The following is a 23,231-nucleotide window of genomic DNA, read 5'->3' as shown; positions in this document are numbered from 1 at the left end:
TCATAACTTACCAATTTGTATATTAATGATCAAATGAATTTCAAAACTGCACATCAATTTTTATCACCCATTAAAGCGACTGCAGACGGCATACGCAGCCCTTTCATTCTTGCAATGCGGATGGACAAGAAATGTAGAGTAATATTCATACCGCGCGCGAACTGGATATTGAATACCCAATGCAGTGACACAAAGCTAAAGCATATGAGAAATCTACCACGTCATTTATCACTAGCCCGTCGAAGTGCACCGTCCACTTGGTCTCTTGAGTGTCAAGATGTATGATTGGGTTGGTTCTGAATTATCCTGAAAAAAGAGACACATAACTGTATACTGAAAGGCAAGGAGAGAATGAAATTATATAGCCTATAATACTACCAGAGTAATAATGGCTGATGTATTAGGTCAAAATGATGACTATGACAGCAATTATACCAGAGGTGGCAAACCTTTTCGGCCAAAGGGACACACGAGATTTAGGAACAATTACACGGGCCACTTGAATGTTGATGACCTGTTTTTAGTCGTCCGATAGGAGCGTACCGAATTAGGTAACGTTGAAAACAATACTTACATTACTACGCTTTAATTTCTAAACAATTATGTCATGAAAACTATGTGTGCTAAGTGCAACTGTGCATTCATGTCCTGGCTGCGCTAGGCGTGAAACTTTTTCAAAGATAACGAATGAATTCGATCAATAAATATGTTACTTGCATATATTGGGGTTGCCTTTGTATACCACTGGGCTCATTTGGCAAGGACAGGATAATTCAGCGTTTAGACATAGCAATATCGAAGGTTTCGGTGAACATGCCTCTATCATTTTGTGCGAAGTTTCATTGCCGACGATCTAGCTGCAAGCACATGTCGCATGTTGAACGACACGATTCTGCAAATTACGCGTATTTATAATTTTCAGGCGGGCTCCAATACTAAATGCAAGAAATCGAGTGACATAAATCATGCAAAGTGCCAAGAAAAACTTCAAGTCAAATAAATCTGCTGCGAAATATTATACTTCAAGGCCATTTATGAAGATCTGCGATAAATGTGGCTGTACCTTAACTATGCCAATGCGTCGGAACTAATCATTTGAGTCATTATCAAATTTCGCGGTCAGACTAATGAAATTTTGGTTGGCCTTGCAATTTTACCTGATGTTACAACTAATTTCGAGAATTACCTCGCAGGCAACACAAAATCTTCTCGCGGGCCGCGGGTTGGCCGCCCCTGACTTATACTGACATAGCTAGCTGTAAGCCCATTATCAGCGCAGTAAAGTAAACTTTATAGTAATGCTGTGTCGATATGTACTTGGTACGAACCTGGTTTATAACCAAGAATTTGCCATAGGATTCGTTGCAGGTATACCGACCTTCCAATTATCTGCAGAATCTGAAAGTACACAAATTCTTATGAATTGATGGTATCATTGGATTGAATATTCTGACATCGCAACTTCAGTTGTTTTGGTACAAGAAATTCAATTTACATTGTACAGCTTGTATATTGGTAATCTTTCTCCACTTCTCTGTGGTACCCCGTTCACCAATGAATTGTTCGACGCTTGCCCAGAATGATTATATTATTCCCCACAATAGTGGAACAAAAGTCCCAATCACACAGCGGATGCTGGGATCTGATCATTGTGTTTCGAGATGCAAATGGAGCAGCGGACGAAAATAATATACTGAGGAGTTTCAGCCTATGGTTTACCAGGGCCGTAACTACCACACCCAAACCCCCATTTTGGGGAGCTCGAATGAGCCTAAGATTATTTCGTTGGTCGTTTGTTGGAGGATATTTACTCAACTTGAAAATTTTTGTTGGGCCTGGCGCGATTTCATGTCCCGGGATGTCTATATCATCAGAGATAGAAAAATGCGCATATTTTAGAGGAATAGGCATATCGGCGCTGTCGATTACCATGCATTGATCAGGATCATGACTCTAGATAACAGGTGGGCCACAGCACATTTTCAAACTGGAAAATGGGCCACGGCCAAGAAAGGGCTGAGAACCCCTGATCTAGACCATTGTTAATCAGCTTCATTCCCTCCAATCCCATCCACGTTACTGGTGCAATTTCAATTACGAACACCAGCACCAAGCAAATCTGTCACTTTCGAAGTCTCTGCAAGACAAAAATATCAGTAATCTTATAGCGCGTATAACCAATAACCATAACATTAAATTACCTGAATTTTTCTGTTCACTAAATTCCAACATATCGCCACTGCGTAGTTCAACTTCACAATCAAATTCAGCCCAGCCAAAATCTTTGTCATAGTTCTCAATGTTGGTATTGTCAGGGAATTTGTGTAATACAGCAGTTTTCACTTCATACAGAGTTTACTCTAAACACTTTTGAACGGTCACCATAGGCCACCTTCAACATCAACTGTGCTTGAACGTTAGCCATAGAAACCAAGACTATTTCAATAACGTTAAATACATCAAATCACAAAGATTGATCAATTATTTACCAACACGAAAGAAACGTGCACCGCCGCAAAACTGGTTGGTTGGCCATTCGCGCCGAGATGATCAGCTATAACAGGGGTTCTCAACTTTCCTTGTATAACGGGCCGCATTTTAACAGCAAAAGATGCTGCGGGCCGCAGAATAATATTACCATGTATTAGTGGGCTACTATTAGGCTACTGTAGCGTATTTACCAGTCGTATACGGGCATTTGTTACATTTTTATGCATTATAAAGTATTTATGGACAGCGTTCGTAAGTTTGCAACTGCTGCTTGCTGTGAGAACATGTCGGCCTATCTTCTAGCGGCGCAAGTAAATCATTACATGGAGCGTGCATTGCATTCGTTGCCGAGTCGGTATTTGCAACTTCAAACCCTACCACCAGAGAACCGAACTCAGTTTCAATGCGTGAGCGAGCAAGTATAAATTACGGTAACTTTTGCGTTACAGCGGCCATTATCACATTGAGCTCTGAGTGATATGAGAAGAAGTCTGGCGTTCGGGGCCGTTTCTGAGCAAACCAATCATCCCTTATCATTTCCTTCCATGCCTGGGGCCCTGCACCAATAGTTACAGAAGTCAGCTTTGTCAAGTTGATATTTTTCGATGGTCTCCTCCCCACGTTTGCCCAGCCAGCATTTCCTCTGCATATAATACGCAAAGTCGGTGGATTCGACCGAGGCTGGGTTACAGTAGTCTACGCGGCAACGTGTTTCAGAACATGCGATAAAAGATCGACTGGCATTGATGTTACTCGTCTGGTCATGATTAAATCGGACGACTGTATCTTAGAAATTTGTCAGGTGATGTTGTCCTTGCTGCTAAGTTCCGGAAACAGCAAATATTCGCACCACAATGTTAAGGTTTTATTGAAATCACACATTCTATAGCAGATTTATTGAGTTATCACACATTCTATAGCAGATTTATTGAGTTTAGACATATTCCAAGCAAATTTGAACAATGCGTCTGTAACGTAGTCGGCAGAGTCAAACAATTTTTAAAAGTGTAGGCCTACTATAGGCCTACATAGCGGGGATTCTCTTGAATCCGAGTCCAGCCGAATACCGATTCAAAACAATAACAATCTGAAGTCGAGCATATATCAAGAAACGTCCCATTAAAGTAGTGGTTCTCAAACTCTTTTAGACACGCCCCCCTTTTTGATAGGGAAAAATTTCAAGCCCGCTAACGTCATATAACAAAATGCAATACAAACCGCTATGGCATGGAAGGTTATGGCTGTTGATGAGAGAATTCTCAAATATGAAACTAGACAATACACAGTGAAATAACTATGCATTGGAGATAAATTGCGCCCAGCGCGAACATTCTTTTCAGTTGACCTCAGTTTCGCACCCCCCTTCAGATGCTTTCACGCCCTAGCGGGCGCGCGCCCCGGTTTGAGAACCACTGCATTCAACAACGAGTAATCAAACGAAACAGAGACGGTGCGATAAAAGTGCTAAGTATCTAAATTAATTTGTAACAATACTGACTGTATCAGTAGTACTTGCGTTTATAATGAAAGATGTCGCGGGCCGCAAAATAAACGTCTGCGGGCCGCATGCGGCCCGCGGGCCGCGGGTTGAGAACCCCTGAGCTATAATATTGTAAAATCCAAATCCTGTTCCGAATTCGAGATTCTAATCCAAGTCCAAATCAGAAAAAAAGTAGGCATTTGATCCAAATAACACATTGGAATGTAAAGTTATGAGACATTTCAAGTCCATTTCTACTTATATTCATCTTAAAGTTAAGCTAAAATCGATATCCATTGTTCTTGAATCAGATAAAAATCATTAATTGCGATTCTTTCAAATCGAAATCCAAATCCTTCCTCGTCTTGTTCTCGCGGCTTTTTGCTAAACCGCTCAACCGAAACGCTCAGTGATATATTTGTACAAACAGAATGCGGGAGTTCATATTGAAATATAATGAACATAAAGATGATAATGAAAAATAACAACATTGTAATCGCACCGTATTTTGTGTCTTGTGCATTTTCCTATCGCCAGATATGAGGTCTGGGTGTGTTTGAACAGCGCTTCAACTCACACATCATATCTAGGGGCTTGTCAGGGGTGTGTTCGAACTGTGTTAACACTCGGACATCATGTCCGAGGCATGACTGGAGTAAGTTCGGACTGCGTTGTCTATCGAACTTCATGTTAGGGATGTGTTCGGACTGCGTGATGACACTTGAGCATCATGCCTGGGACATATTTAGGGCATGTCTAGGGTGTGTTCGGCCTGTATTGACACTCAGACATCATGTCTGAGGCATGTCTGGAGATAAGTTCGGAACACGTTGTCAATTACGCATCATGTCAGGGTGTATTCGGACCGCGGTTGACACTCGAGCATCATGTCCGGGACATGTCAGTGCATCTCGGGGGGGGGGGAGGGGGTGTTCGAACTTCGTTGACACTCAGACATCATAGCTGTACATGAATAGGTTTAGACCGTGTTCGCTATCGAACATCATGTTGGGGATGTGTTCGTGCGGCGTTATGACACTTGAACATCATGTCTGGGACATGTCTGGGGCATGTCTGGGGTGTGTTGGGCCTGTATTGACGCTCGGACATCATGTCTGAAGCATGTCTGGAGAAAGGTTCGGACTGCGTTGCCAACCAAACATCATGTCAGAGGTGTGTGCTCGAACTGTGTTGACACTCGAACAGGATGTCTGGGACATGTCTGGGGTGCGTTCGAACTGCGTTGACCCTCGGACATCATGTCCGAGGCATGTCTGGAGTGGGTTCGAACTGCGTTGTCAAACGCACATCATATCTGGGACATGTCTGGGGCATGTCGGGGGATGTATGCGGACTGTGTTGACACTCGGACATCGTGTCTGGGCATGTCCGGGGTGTGTTATCGTGTCTGGCATGGCATCGTGTCTGTCACGAGTCTTGAGTGAGTTCGGACTGCTGCGTTTGTTAATTCTTCTTGCACAAAATATAAACAATTTACAAGCACAATTTACAAGCACCGTCCTATGACAGCTTGTTATGTGCTTGCATTTTGCAGTTACAAACTGCCTCGAGCTTGCATCGAGGATTTGCAAGCTCGTTACAAGCAATTTTACAAGAATAATTTTTACAGTGTAGTTCCTAAATAATTGACTAAGTACGTGTAGACTAGACATATGCTATTTGACTACTTCCTAAATTTCGTTTATGACCAATGTCTATGTGTGTGCTTGTAATCAGCACACTGTGTAATGAGAAAATTAGTAAGATGCATCTCTGTATTAGTTGGTCATTCACAAGTGCAACACTTCGATTGTTTTATCTACATTTTAATTGTACAGGATGGGATATATGTCGTGTTTGAATGATTCATACATATTGGGTTTTTAGAGAGTCCATGTTATAAAACCTGATGAAATATGAAAAAAGGAAGGATATTTAAAAAGGCAATCTTTCTTGCATAGTGAATAATCGCGGCATACTTTGACCGCGGGTGATATCATCATGTAAGACCGTCAACTGTCTGCGGGCCGCTCAAAATCACGCCGTATGTTGCCGTAAGTAGCCTACAACTCGTTTCGGACAAGTTGTAGGTTTGTTTGTTTGTTTTGGGATATTCATGGTGTTTGTCGACTACTATGATCACTTACACCAGGCCGATATTCATCTTATTTTCCGTAACTGCCGACTTATAGCACGGCCCATCTCTAGGCTTTTGTAAGACACCGCTGACGCGGATGAGGTGGCGAGGACAAGTTATATGTAAAAACTACGGAGACTTTGAATCGAAATTCGTGAAGTTCCGACAACGTATTTACGCGACAATTGGCGGTATAATAGAGGTTATAGCGAACCAAAAGCCGCATTTTTTCGAATGATACTGAGCAAGCAAAAGTTAGTGGTCTTTGATGGGACTTCGCGAGCTTCGACGTGCCGAAATTCAATAGATCCACGTATATAAATATCGAGTATCGAACTGACAGCATTAAATGAAGTCTCTAATATTACATTTGACTTGCAGACACATTTCGCAATTAAAGTCAGGGTTAATTTTGATTTCTGAAGGTTCACCGGTCCGCAACATTTTAACTGGCCGCGAGGTCGAAAAGGTTAAGAACCACTGATTTGGACCATTATATCACATCTCTTTATCACTATCCAAACGCATGAAAAAAAGTATGCCTCTCCATTCAAACATGCCTGAAACACAATATTTGGTCATAGCGAAGTGTCAAAATGTGCCGCCGTAAATACTATTATTTAAAAAAACATGGTCGAAATTTCAATTTCGAATTGCACGGTTTCTAGTTGTCGCAATTTACCCAAAGTCGGTGTGTAGCGGTTTTCCCAGTGAGTGAAATTTGCCCAAAAAAGTTATTTTTGAGCAACCGTATACATCAGGGGCGGGCAACATACGGCCCGCGGGCCGGATCCGGCCCGCGGACAGTTTCCCTTCTTACATGATAATGTGGTTCGCGGCCCCAGTCTTCTTAGATTCCCCACTTCTTGCTTAAACGTAAAATTTTAGTGAATGTATGTTATTATATATCCTACGTGTGTGCGCAGGGTGGGAGAGTAGAAATCACGCATATATTCGTCGAAGCGAGAAGACATGCATTGTCGGCATTTACTATGTAATCAACCCTAATGAATTGATTTCTTATTGAAGTTGGGGTACCGGGCTTATCGAACGCCTTGAAATCTTAATTAAGCAAGTGCGGACGAGAGTGAGAGTGTGATTGCAGAATCGGTTGCACAAAATAGCCAATACGCTTGTGGCTTTGGCTGCTCTTACTTGCTCCCAGACGGCATGGTTGCGTCACAATACCAAGCTTCGCTACAATGCATCATTCGGGGTTGATTTTGGGGGGTTCCAGGGTCACGAGCAGAATAAAATTTATAGTTACGCAATCAGTACCGCGGTAGCATTCGATTGATATTCGGTTCATCAAATTTCGCGCTCAGCGAGCCGGTCACCATAGGACATTTTGATTGTACCGGATGTGGTAATTGATCAGAGAGAAGCAGACATGGCGGCGCCTGTACGACAATGCTGTTCTCAAATCTGCATTGTCTTCGTCATTATCGGCGAGAAATGGCTTCGAAGTGACATTGCTGTCGTTAAAATACATTCATTAAATGCGATTTATTCCGTGTAAATGTGGATAAATGGGCGTATAATGTATCGAATCGGCAATTTGGCCCGCCAAGTACATAATTTTCCTGTATCCGGCCCGCCGACTGGAGAAGTTGCCCGCCCCTGCTATACATAGTAGGCTACGTACGTTCGTCCTACGCGTAATCCAGATTCGAAGTACAATCAATGCCAAGAAGTCGGTCAGGACATAGTATGGCATGGTATGGAGCGAAATTTCGGTGTAAGAATATGGAAAGGTTGTGGTATGATTATTTTGTCCCTAATACATGTGATAATATCACAGTGAAGTGGGGTAGCCATAGGCGCCGACTTTTATTTTTGCATGGGGTGGCGGCAGGCGCGTAGCCAGGGGGGTGTCAAAACCACCTCCTTTTGAAACGCAAAACCCCGTCCTTTTGAAATGACCATTCTGACGCTAATATTCAGTTGCAATTCAACAAGTATTATCAGTGTTACGCTCGGCCGCGACCAATTAGCGAGATTCGTCTGTACACGCATATCGCATCGCACAATCCAACGCGACGCGATTCCCCGCCGAGATGATTGCGAAATTGTCGCGCGCTCGACATTCGTCACTGGACTGAGCAGTAACACGGCGCGACAATTTTGGAACACGAAAGACATACAAGAATTAAGATTACAAACGCGCGCGGCCGTTCAGTAATTATCCCTTACCGTAAACGCGACGGGGTTTTACTTAGCATTGAGTAGCTCGCATCGCGACAATTGATTGCTGATTAAAACTTCGATTTTGACTGCATTGTTGCATTTCTCGATTTACATTAGCAAAGCATAATTGGATTAATATTAGGGGCACTGGAATAAATTCCAACAAGCAGGCACACAAAATAAAACACTGTTCAACTTTGCGCTCCGAGAATATTTATCACCAAAATGGTTCACAAAATATTTTGAACGAGGCTTGCGGCCCTCATCGATGCAAATAATGCACTTTAATTTGTAAAAGGTGAACGCATATTTGGTCGTCAAATCGCGATAGGAGATGGTGTTTCTCAACACTCGCGATGAAATCTACGTCTGTAACGATGAGATCGAATTTATACATCTCAGAGGGATCGTTAGTTTGCTCAAATCAGCATCAGTAGGCTGTGCGAAATACATAGTAGTGATAAATTTTATCGGACTGTACAATCGGCCCGCAAAGTTGCGCTGATAACGAAATTAAAAGACATGCCGCAAACCTGCAATAATTACAATTACAGGGTGCGCTAGTCATAACTAAATTCCCAGATTCGGCAATGGCAACGAGCACAATTTGTTCAGACGCGGGCATTAGTTTTAATCAAAAAGATACATAAACACAAACAATATTACACTCAGAGATTGTTACTGTTTGGCGACAGTGTTTCTGCGGACAGTAGCAGGCCTGCATGCGGACGCGCTAAATCAAACCGCAGACGATAGTGCACATGAGATATCGATGACCAATTTCGCATACAAATGATTCTCGCTAATTTGCAGTACGCAGCATCGATAATACGAATCAGTGAATTGGCATTTCAAAAGGACGGGATTTCTAGTTAAAAATGAGAAACTCCCTGGCTACGCACCTGGGACTTTTGCATCAAATTTGACAACGTAATTCAACGCCGCGCACTGCACAATGCGCAGTATTAATAACAAATCAAACACTGACGAGTAACATCGAGTGAATACGAGTGTAAAAAGCAGACAAGAATCAGACAACTTGCGTAAAGCACAATGGGGTTCCAAGTCTGACATCGCGACAATTGTTAGCTCACCATAACGGCGTTTGAGCTGCATTGTTGCATTTCCCGATAAAAGTTTGCGAAGGATTGTTAGAGTAATGAATATGCGCACTTTGCGCCGGAACGACTTTAAATCCGCAGGCATACACGAACACACTGTCCTATTTCGCGCTCCTCCTACAATTAAAGATACTATCACGGAACTAACTCAAGAATTATTTTATAAACGAATATAGGCTCAAATACAATTTAATTAATAGGAGAACGTGAATTCGCTCGTCTGGTCGAAGAGAAGATAGTGTTTCTTAGCGCAAGCGTGTCGAAATCGACGTCGTAAACGAGGTTGCTTCGATTGTCTGATTATTAATACGGATTACAATTTATTGGGGCGTTTTAAGCACTAGTCCGTCGTCGCCAACGAAGCTGCGTGTTCAATTATTCGCGCGCGTATCGGTTAAAGGTAAATAGTTGGCATTTACGCGCTATCACAGACTCGCTAATTGACAGCGCTGATATTTGAAATCACAGACCGCGCGCGTTCAATCTTATTGTATGGGGTGGCCGCCACCCCATAAATGTGTCATGTGGTGGCCGCGCCACCCCGTAACTCGGCGCCTATGGGGGTAGCTATAGTGACCTATAATCATCGCGCGGAGACGACTATGGCAAATTGGCATACACTTGCGGATAATTAGTTTTCGGAATGAGGTCGCCACAAATTGCGTCGATTCTAGGGTTATCATATTTGGGAATCGGGAAAGGAGGACACTTTTTCAAAATTTTCAGACTTACAATACCGGAGGAAAATTCGGAAAAAATAGTAAATTTACCAAGAAATTTTGGTTGGATGACTAAACAATGGTCGTCGCTTACGTTCGAACCACAAATTTCTAGTGTAGCGTCATTTATGCCCTTTTCAAACGAATCTATCCATCATCTTAGCTCTAAAGGCTTTAAAGTAGGAACAATTGACAAAAAGGAAGACGTCGGAAGGCGTCCTCGGAGGGCATATTCAAAAACATGAAAAAGTAGGACAAATCCACCCAATGATATATATACAATGATTGGAAACTGCCACGCCCCCTAACGCTGTAAGGTTTACTCCCGCCGAAATCAGCGTGTGCGCGGATAAGGTTGACTGCATACACTTCATTGAGTGATGTTGACCGTGGTGGAGTACTGTTATCACCTTTGCTGGCAGATATTTCACTGTTTTTCGTTTGTTGGGTGATTGTTAATAGGTTTTTCTCACTGATAGTTGATTGATGAATAGTTGGTTGCGTCAGAATGGGGAGATAGTGTTGCATACCAGGGTGTGCTAAAACCTCTGCCAATGCGCATTTGTTTAAAGTTCCAGCAAAACGTTTTTGCACTGGAGCCAAATAGGCCTATGAATGGCGGAAAACCTTGAGAAATTTATCAGGAGCATGCGTCAAGATCCGTGGCTGGATCAATTGTACAAAAAAGACGATTTAAAGATTTGCGAACTTCATTCGCGTCATCTGATTTGTTGAAAGGTGAGGAAATGATTCTATATTGTACTCTTCATCATTGCATAAGCACTACAGAGTGGTGGGCTACCTTCACTATATATTTTGATTCCTATGGTAGCTGACTAGTAAAACTGACAAAACGAGTTTCGATTTAATGTCTAATGCATTTGCTCTTGCGGACAAGACACAAATCGATCAATTTGAAAGTTGGAGCAATTCCAATATTAAATTTGCCTGTAAATTAGCTAGATTGTGTTCTAATGACTTTATAGCTGTGTCGAAAACTTCATCGTGAATATTTCAGCAATGCTGTTCACTGTGATGTTTCATGTGTCTAACTGCTTCTGATTTTTTGCATTTTCAGTGAAAGAGAATATTGTATTCAGTACAACGAAAGACGGAATGGTAGGATTCGTTTTTCTTGGGGAGTCGAGACCTGTACTACATGATGATGAATCAGCTACACACGCTCTTCAAGTTTATGCCAGTGGCCTGGTAACGTCTGTTTCCAAACCCTTGGCATACTACGCAACAAAATCGGTGGCTTCATTTCAACTTTCGAGTATATTCTGGAAATGTGTCGGCATCTTGGAGGATTGTGGATTTCGGGTAGCTGCGTTTGTTGCTGATGGACTCAGTGCAAATCGCAAGATGTTCCAAGAACTGAATAACTTGAACTTAGAGTATCCTTACAAATGCAAAAATATATTCAACCCACAGCATGAGATATTTTTGATTTTCGACCCTCCCCATTTGTTAAAAACCGTACGCAACAACCTCTACGCCATCCGCACTGGTGGTACGAAACTTCTCAACAAGGATGGTAAATTTATTCGATGGCGGCATTTTACGGCTGTTTGAACCGACGGAATTGAGATGCTGCAAATAGGCGGATGCACATTTTCGTATGCAAAGCTTGGCAAAGATGCGGGAGATTTTTGCTGCTCAGCTTCTGTCAAATAGTGTTGCGCGTATTATGCGAGCGAGGAGAGGTGAGGCTATAGAAGCTTCTGCATGGTTTGCCGGTATTTACAAGTGGTTCGACATGAATACATCAACCAAGTTCAGCTACAACGCCGACTTGCAGTCCAGACGATTGACGCTTGGACTGGCTGGAAAATGGTTTCTCGCCTAAAATGCGGAAATGGATAGATTCTTGTGCTGAAGGAACAGCAAGCAACTGAGAAAATCAAAAAATTCTTGAGTCTCGATAACCATTAATGCATTTAATAACCATTGACAGGTACGGTCAAATAGCAGAATCCATATTCTGCACTACAGATATTAATGAATTTGGTGACACCTTGATATCATATAAAATTACGGAAAAAGGATGTTCCCCATCCTACCAATGATTCGGGCAAGAGCAAGCAAAGATGGACAAACATCTAAACAAGGCAGATTTCATCAAGAGTAGATACGGAATCATTCGGCTCTTAATTGGCCATTTTTGAGCCAACGAAAGCGAGTGTACTGCTGCATTTTTGAAGGACATCATCCAAATACTTTTCCCAAGTTGAAGATGACAAAAATTGATATCTAGCACTGTTATTGCATAAAAAATCATGCATAAAGTGTTTTTGTTGTCCACATGGTTATTTTTACATCGATCTAGTTCTGTACAGTTGCATATTAATGTTACTGTTTTCAAATGCATGCATGATTATTTCGGTCATATATACATGAATTAGGGATTTGAGGATTAAATTATGTATTCGTAAATGTTCCATCTGTGAAGTGTATGTATCTTGTTTCATCATTCCTCATTTCTTTACTTAACATGATGGAATCCTGAAAATTCAATTCTGTATTGTAAGGCATCGAGATTTTGTGGAATGATCAATGATCATGGATAGGTGACTTTTTCAGAGGTGGGTGATGTATGCAGCGTTCGTTGCTACTAAAGTAGTGGAAGTATTGCTACAATGATTTGCTCAGGTTCAAATAGAAGTAGCGAAAATATATAAATCTGTAGAGTACTTTTAAAAAGTTCTAAAATTAGATTTGGTTGTTCGCTCGGAGTCAGTTGGAAATAGTCACTTTTGAAATTGCAGGGTGAAGCTTAGTGACTACCGCAAAAGGACCATTGAATATGTGGGTGCTATTTTCAAAAACTTTAACTCAGTTGTGATGTTTATGTTTGGTGAGTAGTATGAAAACACAATCAACTGAGGAAGTGGGCAAACCTACTCGAGTACTCAAAATAACTAGAATTACTTCCCTAAAAAACTACGTACGTCTGCTTGATATTTAATGATGTTATTGATGTAGCAATATGATGGAAAAGCGACACCTCAAGTTGAAATGAAGGTTGTGTCACTTGCAACAATGGTTGAACGTCCGCGACTGTGTGAACAGAAGCCTCGTTGATCGTCACAAGGCTACATCACGGGGATTGCGTATAATTGCGAGTCGTCAATGTGTGAATTGGATTTACGATACGCGCATGACGCGCGAGATTGATCTAGTGAACTAGGTGTACGAAGTACGTGTACGTGAATCAACGTTTATATGGCAGTGGTCCGCTAGCATAATCAGAAAAAAATCCCAGACGCGAGAAAGAAATGCGCTTTTAAAGCTATTCAACACGTTAAAGCTAGTCGCCACTGATCAATATACCCAATGAATATCATCGCTAGTTCCTCAAGGAAGTATTGCTGAGGAAGCCTCTGTTTACAGCACAACAGTGTATGCGATGAAGCGTGACCAGGAACACGCTGAAACGCAGAGCTCACGGTAGTTTCCAATCATTGTATATATATCATTGATCCACCTAAAGGAGGACGTATGGTAACCATGATGTGACGCGTAAGGGATTTCATAAAAGAAGTAAAACGTGACATCGATTGTTTTCATTTAGTGCGAATTTTTTCAAGTCACGGAAGTCGCTATAGCAACCGATAGATGCCCCATTATAATTAACATTTCTTGGGACTGACGAATTTTCTTAAGAACGACGTGACACCACGGGCTAGTCGTGACGTAGTCGCAATGCCCATGCCGATAGTTTCGGGATGGGAAGAAAATGTGCAATCAGCATACAGAATATCAATCAATCAATCGCCAGATTATATTTCGTCTGCCTAAGACACACACACAATGTACAATGCGATATACAAGACACGCAATGCGATGTATTGAACACATAATGGGATGCCGAACGACTAACCCGCAGTTGAGTTCTCTTGAACGTATCCACATCGACCTAGTGGGCCACGTCTCAGTCTTCTTCGATGTGATTCTTTCTTCGCCGGTCCTTTTTATAAGCCATTTTTTGCTCTTTTTCTTTTTTCATCGGGTCTTTTTCCTGGGTATTTTTGTCGCCGTAAAAACAACGACATGGGGGATGAAGATCCCAGAATAACCTCTGACCGCAGTAACCGGACCCAGGCCGCCTGCTTGAATGGCGACGGCGCTCATCACTATAGTACATCCACGTGCGATACAAACTCTGGATTTTCAGTTGTCTCCGAACTTGATTTGAAATTCCATGTCAATAGATCGAAATCTTGAATTGTAATATTTCTCAGTTCGGTTTCGACATCCAGATAATTATTTTTCAACGATGTTGACGCAAGCCATGTCAACCTCATTTTAGCTGCGTAACTCTATGTTACCTCCATAAATGGAACGTCGAAGTACTGAAAATGGTCACTATTTGTAATGAATGAAAAGTAATCCATACTCGTGTTGTCGAGAGTAGTGTAATTACCCGCTGGCGAGGCGTAAAATACCGGAAGTCAAGAATGTTGTATTTCGATGGCAAAAACGGTGCATTTTGAGCTAGCTAGCAGTCGAAAATCGGTCTATGGAGCTTCGGAAAAGCGTCATTGTGGTGCTTCATGGACGCGCATTGTGTATTTCGCCGAGCTAATTACATTGTATAACGTGCATATGGTTGATTTTCCAGAAGCGGATTTTGAAAACAGGTGTTTTTAATGCGTAGTGACCTACATATACCGCGGGACAAATGACTATGGTATCCTGTCCACTATAGTGGTTGTATCGTGAATTGCTTCCTGTGGAACAGGTTGTCGAAAAGCAATCCGTGAGCGTACACAATCCGTACCAAATACAACCGCTCAGTGCAAAACTGACTCACTGTGTTAAGTATATCACGAATCACATATGTATACATAATGTGTTTATTAGCCACCTGTAATCAAGCTCTTTACAAAAACACGAACAATTTTATCATTCTCATATTTTTTATCACCAAAATAATTCAGATACTGTTCAGTTGAAAAACCTTGAGCTCTTTTAATCAAATATGAAATACAATGATCAGCGCACATATCAGATTTTTTACTTTGAAGCTGTTGCCTGGTAACGGTGAAGTCCTCTGGACCTAGAAACTCGACTATCTGAGGTTTTAGGGGTGGGAAACCAAGTGAATCATGAAAATGAGTGGAGTTATCGCTATATACACACACCCAGTGAGAACCTGGTAACGTTGATTCGTCGTAATTGATGACAACAGCAAATTTCTGGTTATTTGGTTTTTTCGGTAGCTGATCCACAGCGTAAGTCCCTATGAATAGATTTTTCGTGTCAGGATGATTGAAGAGAATATTATTAATCTCATCCGTGTTCATATTTCCACGACCTGTCTTTTCTGGTTCAGTTGTAAGAGGTGTTGGTACTCTTTTAAGCACAGCAATGTCACAGACGTTGGTAGGGGCTTGGAGGTTGTCAAAACCAGGTGTACGGTTCCGGTTTTGTGTAGTTGATAACACCCTAAGCTATTGTCTGGGGTCAAATCAAACACGAACAGAGTATAACCGTTCATATAGTCGGTAGGTGATATATTTAAAGGTGCCTCACCTTCCCACCTCCCTGTCTCAGAAAAGAGCATCATATAACCTTCTAAACCCCCTGATTTTTCGAAATCGAAATGAAATTCTCTGCCTCGTAATTGATTACCACAAACAGCCAATGACATATTCTGAATGTCATAATGTTTAAAGTTGAATGGATTTGTGTTTCTAGCCCCGTTAAACGCTGTGGTTTCAACCAAACCAATTACAATTTTTTTCGGCAAAGTCCCGTTAACTAACTCACGGTCGAGCTTCGTCAGTCCCCCTGCGAATGTATGTGTTGACATTTGAAGACGAGACCATGGATATTTAGCATTCGATTTCTGTAATATCGACTTGTGAGCTAAGCTGACACTCTCTGCAATTTTCATTTGTTTGACATATAGTTCCATATCCGTGATTACAATTTTCACGTCTTCGGTGGTTCCAATAAGGCAGAATTTGTCGTCGTTACATGTGAATCGTAATTTCATATCGACATTATCCAGCATACATCTGGATTGTTCGAAAAGTCCCATTCGAATTTTACCAATCAACTCCAATGCTTTACTACTTTTCGTAAGACCTTTTCGCGTTACATACCCTGTGTTTTCGGCGCCTACAGTATCCATAAATTTTGCGGTGTCTTTGTGGAAGCCCTGGCCACGAATAAAACTGTTAGATCCAGCGGGTGTGTCATTCAACAGTCGATAGATATACGCTTTGTATGCGTGGCAATTGTCTGAATTGGTGATTACTTCATTTCCGATAGTTACATCAATTTGCTTGAAAAGAGAATCTAATATATTGTTGACAAATGCTATTTCCGCAGCATCTGCTAAATCTGTTCCATCGTGTTTAGTAAGCTTTAGGCATAATCGTAAGAATGAGTTTTGCAGGTCGATGTATCTGTCTGTTTTAGGTAATGAAATTTCCATTACATTTCCAAGACTGTGTGGTTTAACGATGACATATTGTGAATTCTCTATCGAGGTTTGGGTATGAGGAACACTAAATATATTTAATCCGTTATTATGACATTCGTGGGAATCTTCATGCATCATCATGTTAATCGAAGATGTCCTTCTCTTTGCGGCGTCGCTTCTTAGAAATGTTTGATTTAGTATTTTTCTTTCTTTTTATACCATTGGTGGGTTTCAAAATTCGATCAATAACGCGAGTCCCAGCTTGCTTACTTCTTTTGAGGGCACTGGAATTGATGGAGTGTCCATTCAAAAGATCTCTGGCTATCTCGCCCCCGGTACGTAACAATTGTCCACCAGCGTATTTCACAACAGGGGTCACGAAACGACCAAGAGTTTTAAACAAGCTACCAATACCAGACCCTGTTTGGTGGCCACCAGCGAAATATCCAAATCCATTCCCTGTTTGATTATAATGGTTGTATACCGAGTGATGGTCGCAGGTGTATGCAACTTTCATAATTGCTTTCTAATGTTAAATGTGACTTGCAATGATTGGTTGTCTATATTTATAGGGTCACCAAATTCATTTCTCAGTGAAATACAAACGGAGTGTATTACATCTTGTGATATCGGAAAATAATATGGATTCGTCGATATCCAATTTTGTGACATGGTGTTATTTTGTAACGGGATGACACGAAGTAAATTGGCTAATGTGTCCCCAACCAATCGTGGGTTGATAATATTACAATAGACAAACAAATATCGTCCTGGTATAGGTTTGGTCAACGTCATATTCATCTCCATAAGCGCTATCTCACGGTATCTCGTAGAGATTTCGTTAACAGTGGACAGCCAGTGTTGGAAACCTATACCATTCCTAGAATTGGTCAGCGTTAAAATCATCGTAAATGAAGTGTCAACGTAGTGTGTATACCTTGGATCAACTGACCGAATTGGTCCCTAATGGAGATTTTTATATTCTGGATGTGATTTGATGATACTGGAAAATATATCGGTTTCTCATAAATGATCTCTTCGCAGTAACGTGGAGTGGTTTTGATTTGAATAACGCGAAGTAGTTGACTCATATAATCACCCACGTGACGATGCTTGACTGAGTCACAATAAACAAAAAGATATCTTATCTCAGTGGACACCGGTTTACACCTGATTAATGTGGAATTACATAACCGTGATGTTAGGTCACGTGTGACATTGAAATATTTTTCTAGAATACTGCCGGGGTGGATTGTAATATGTATCGGGGTTAGAATTCGGAATAGTTCTCCACTGATTTTCTCTATGTTATAAACAGTATTATACGCAAATCCTTCAGATAAAATCCTATGCATCAACTGTTTCGCGGTAGCAAGGTATGTATCCAGTAATTGTTGTGAATTACGATACTCCCAAAGTTTTTCATTGCGTTCAATTATAATTTGATTGTTTAACTCAATATTAAAACTCATGTCTATAAGTGAGATTTCATTGCAAATGATAGTCTTGGCGAGGTCGACTGAGAATTCCGCGTGATCACCAGAAATTGTGACGTATGTCATATCGCGTCCACAGCTTTTCGGCGGAATAAAAGACTGACAGTGACAGGTCCATTTTGAAATTTAATTGGATTACCGAATTTATCACGTAAATATACCCGTATTCGATGAAAGTTGTTTTTCGCCAATGGGAAATAGTATGGTTTATGAAATACACTAGTTTGATTCTGGTTTGGTTCACATGTTACGGTGATGACTCGTAAGAGTGGTTGTAACTGATGACCATGGGGTCGTGGTTGGATCAAATCAGAATAGACATAAATTTGATCGACGGGATCTAATTTCACAGCAGGGGAAAATATGAATTCTATCGGCATAGTGGAATGCGGGGCATATACACGCTTAAAAGCTAATTTACTCAACACGGGCCCAATAGGTGACAATCCGTAAGTCTCTATTGATTTCTCGGCGTTAAGGTCTTTCGGTCTTGTAATCATACCAGGGGTGTTATTATTTGTCGATATACTTCGCGTGTGTCTAACTCTGTGCGATGGTAAATATCGAAAAGCGATTCTAAACTCGTCATATCCTCGAATGATGAATATTTCACCCATGTAGTATTTTTCAAAAGATTCTAGCATTTCAGCAACCTTGTGATATGACCCTTCCGGAATATAATATTGCTTGACACCTGAATTTTCATCACCAAATCTGAACCCTATAGTATTTCTTGCCACTTCAATCCGGGGTTGAAAATTGTTTTCAAAACTTATTTCAGAAAGACCGACGACGTGTTGTGGCATTTCTAGTTCGCTGTAGAGTTCTGTTTCAAAATTTGATGGTGTATTTTCAAAAATTGACATACTAGCATTGGACGGTAAAGTTAACAGCATTTTATTGTATTCTCAGCGCACACGATGTGGAGACGGTTGTGGGAGTAAATACCCTAGACAGCTCGATAACAGCGTTAAATATATTTCGCGATCGGGTTTCACAGAAATTTGATACAATGAAAAAATGATTATTCCGACTAACATAAAAATTTGTACGACAAATACACACTGATTTTTTATTTCAACCTTGAATTCGGTAACGCGACTTGTCGTGGACTGGGAATCCATATTTACAATATAAAACATTACTCAGGGCTTTATATAGTAATCCGAAACCCACGAATTAAATTTTTCGGGGTATCCAGACCATTTGACCAGGTACTCAGTTTTTCCAGCTTTCTTACGTGTAGACAGAATCTTTTCGACGTTGAAAATGTCATTATCAATAATTACAGATTGAATTTCCTCGCGTTGAAAACGACCGGATATAATTTCGTTTGCATAATCTTTCAGTTGATAACTAACCGGGTCCCGAGAAAAACATTTCGAAATGAAAAATATTTCTTCGCTCCAACCAGCCAATGCTGATTTTACGAATCGCTGTCGTGTTTTTGAAATCCGTACAGGGCTACCAACGGATAGTGTTGGTTGCTTTGGTGTGATATCACCGTATAATCGATGAAAGACATCTTCTTGATTTGAAAAATTAACATCAATTGGAGCACAGCCTATACTGGTATGGTAAGTCAAGTTAAATCCTAGGCACATTTCCGATAAAACATTGATGTAATTTAACGTTTTATTATGTGTAAAGTACCGGAATAGTATCTGTTTCACACTTCTGATGGCACGCTCGGATATAGATGCCTTCAATTCGCTATGTGTGAAAAAGTGTTTTACTCCGTTCTGTTTTAAAAAACTCTGGAAGGAGCGGTTTGTAAACTCAGTTCCCTGATCGGTCTGAATGATGTGAGGTTTAATTTGCGTAAAGATTTCTTTGAAACATCGAATAACACCCTTTGCAGATTTATCTCGAAGCGGGAAAAGATATAGAAATTTACTGAATATGTCCACAACCAATAAGATGTATTTGAAACCAGCATTTTCCGTTGCTAGGTTTTCCATGTGCATGAGGTCAGCTTGATATTGGACACCTAAACCCGATGTAATTACTTTTGGACGTTGAAACTTCTGTCGCACAGGGAAGTGTCTGGTATAGGCCTCGCGTCGCCTAAGAAAGTCCTTTACCGCAGCTTTATTGCGCCCCCTGCCGAATACATACTCACCACGATAGCTACCGGGTCGATCCGGAGCGAAATATTCAGTAAACGGTCCATTTGAATCGCGACGGTGTCTTGATAGACCGCCCCCTTTTCGTTGTGACATGGGGCGAAGGGATTTTAGTTCTGGGTCTAGCGGGTGACTGGTTCGGTACAGGGATCTTTGAAGATTCAGGTTTGATTTTTATCATATGTCGTAACGCCTCCAATTCAGCATTAGAAAACAGGTTAGGTTGAACTGGTACATCAATTTTCATTGGTTGATTCAAAACATCGTGTCTGTTCTGGAACCGATTCAACGCATCGTTATATAACGCCAATTCTTTATCCCGTGGAATATCCATTTGTAATATTTCATATATACGTTTATCGATGTCTGAATTCAGTTTTTGAATGTCGACATGGTTGAATGGATTCGGCGCGACGTAAATTTTCTTGAAATGTGTCATTTCTTAAATAAATTCCCGAGTAATCCTGTAACTACTGGTAGTATACTTGATATTAGAGACATAAACATGCCACCATGTTGATTTACAAGAGTCTTTTTACGCCGCAATGAAACGTCTTTACTGGTAAGCTTCCTCAAGATGTTCCTATGGCAACACAAGCGTTTTCTCTGGGACGCTGATAGCGGTATATTTCCGTGTAATAAATTTTTCGCACACTCACAAATACAACGTATTAGACCTTCACTTGCCCCAGATAAAATCTCCTTGCGTATCGCGGGTTTAGGTTGATGCAAGAATGCTAATGTTTGCAAATGATCTCTTGTTCTACGCGGAATCGGAGTCATTTTGAAACCAGAACAGCGTACACTCCGGTATTTATACCGGTTGAGTGTAAATAGTCAATGTTTCACCCGGAAATATATTGGTCATGACCCGTCTATCATCGGGGCACTCTTGGGTGAGATCCAGGAACAAATACGAATGAGCCCTCTTGACAGCGTCTCTATAACATTCTGTTAAAAACCTTGATTTTGGGTACATCTGACGACCCAACACAGATATTTGATTTTGATCTCTGGGATTTTTAAACAGGCAGACATACATAGCCGATAGACTGAGGTCCCTGGCCCCTTTGCCCTGGTGATGGAAATTCTGTGTGCAGTAAGCTATTGATTTGGCCCCGTGGTGAGATATACGTATAAAGTATTCTACCAATTTTTCTGTCTGGGTCATGAAATCATCTACTATTATCAATACGTCCTCATTATTTGATTTAAGATCTTCCAAAATCTCCAATCCATTGTAAAATTCAACCCCTGGCATGGTCTCAAAAATACTCTGATAATTATTATAACAGTACACGATTCTAGAAATATTAGGTTTGATCATCGAGGCTGCATTCTTGATCAGTCTAGTTATGAAAGTGGTTTTACCACTACGAGATGGTCCGGATAGGATGAATGAGAAAGGATGCTTCAATTCCATGTTGCTGTTTATTCAAACTAGAAAAACGAATGTATTTATATATATATCACGAGTCTGCGGACTGGGAGAATCCACTGTTGTATTCATCTTCAAGTGGGATGTATAGTCCCAGCAAAGTTCGATTCAGCAGTTTGCCGCGTGTCACAAAGTCCTCATCACTGGCTTGTAATTTCGTCAGGGGTAGCTGTAAGGTCACGAAGGCTTTTTGAAGGTCGTCGAGCAGTTGTTCCCAGTCTAGATATGAAATGATATTAGAGTTGTGTCAGAAAGTTATTTGTGAAAATGTCTAGCATGAGAACACAAGATCATACATGCTATCTCACCTTGGGAGCATTGTTCTAAATCATTGCGTTGGCTTGAAATGCATTGATTGTAGAATTCATTCGACATATCATGTCTCAAATACATGTCGACGACTTGAATGCGATTGTGATAACGGCGTAGTTTCTTGTCGTGTAGTTGATCCAGGTTGGAATGTTGCAGTATAGATTTTAAGTAGTTAGTAGCCATCTGTAAAACAAAAACACAAATACATTAACCATCCGAGCACAAAACTGGTCTTTAACCCGATCAGATATTACATTTGATCACCTAAAATTGATAAGCATTATCACTAAACAGCAAAATATCACAAATTGGGATCGGCACAGTTATGGTTATCAGGGAAGCCGTCATTTCTCAATTCAGAAGGTTGTGTTCCAGCATCACTGCTTTCCGAATCTGAATGAGATCGTTTTCGAGAGTTGGCGGCACGATGCTGGTCGAGAAAAAACTGCAACGAACGTCCACGCATACAATTCTTGAAGTTGGCTCTTTTTTCCTCCCGATCGAAAAGTGGGATCCAAGTCCTGGTTTTACCCAAAACGACATAATTTGTCAGCTTGGCTTGATTGAAAATGTCTTGGTGATCGCTCGGTAGCTTGCGGTCTGGGAATCGGAGCTGTAGTAATGCTTCCATGCATATTTCGCGAATAGAGTTCCATCTTTGCTCGAGCTGATTCAAGCGCTCTCTGTAATGACGGTCGGATATCGTACCGGTGAGTGGTTCGTCCTGGGTCCCAACAATAGAGTGTTGCGTTAAATCCTGTTCCAATCCAATAGTTTGCTTATGCAAAGTATCCAGATCTAACTCTATTAAAACAGATTTGATGAAAGAACTTGCACATCTGCGAAAAACAAGAAAAAACATGATCAGAAATATACAAACACAACTACGCATTACAGATTCAACGGGATAGTGGTGACACCATCGTCCAGAACATGACGCTTGGCGTAAAAATAAGACAAGGTATCGCGATGCTGCTGGTACGTGTAAATACCGTTATTATGAACTCTGAAACCTCTATTATGACCTCCCATAGGTTTTTGAGATGTCAATACTTCAAGGAATGTTTCAAAATTTATTTGACCAGATTTCTGAAGACCTTTCGAGGCATACTTTTGTTTTGAACCATCACAAAAGTAATTTTTTGATTGGAGACCGCAAAATGCAGTACCGTCCTCGTATTCGACCTTGAACAAACCCGGTTGCCGTAGAAAGTACGCATAAACATCTTTACAGCATTGTCTTGTTCTATCGTATGAGATTGGGTTGGACAGGAACTCATTTCTATGTT

The 23,231-nt window shown here is 41.0% G+C and overlaps 1 protein-coding gene and 1 long non-coding RNA gene across 7 annotated transcripts in view; one reads left to right on the top strand and one right to left on the bottom strand.

Annotated features, from left to right (window-relative positions):
- Window positions 1-23,231, top strand: part of LOC145435095 (NACHT, LRR and PYD domains-containing protein 14-like) — a 443,484-nt gene that overhangs the window by 198,413 nt on the left and 221,840 nt on the right. The window lies entirely within an intron of this gene.
- On the bottom strand, window positions 140-1,468 carry LOC145435331 (uncharacterized). Its single transcript, XR_013913812.1, has 2 exons — window positions 1,329-1,468; window positions 140-306 (listed from the first exon to the last, which is right to left on the bottom strand). It is a non-coding gene; the product is annotated as an uncharacterized LOC145435331 (long non-coding RNA).

The sequence above is a fragment of the Botryllus schlosseri genome, chromosome 3, assembly GCF_051294905.1.
Source record: "Botryllus schlosseri isolate E-star chromosome 3, Bs_hap1, whole genome shotgun sequence".
Lineage (NCBI taxonomy): Eukaryota > Metazoa > Chordata > Ascidiacea > Stolidobranchia > Styelidae > Botryllus > Botryllus schlosseri.
Note: the sequence above shows the minus strand (reverse complement) of the source record. Positions and strands in the feature narration are given on the sequence as shown.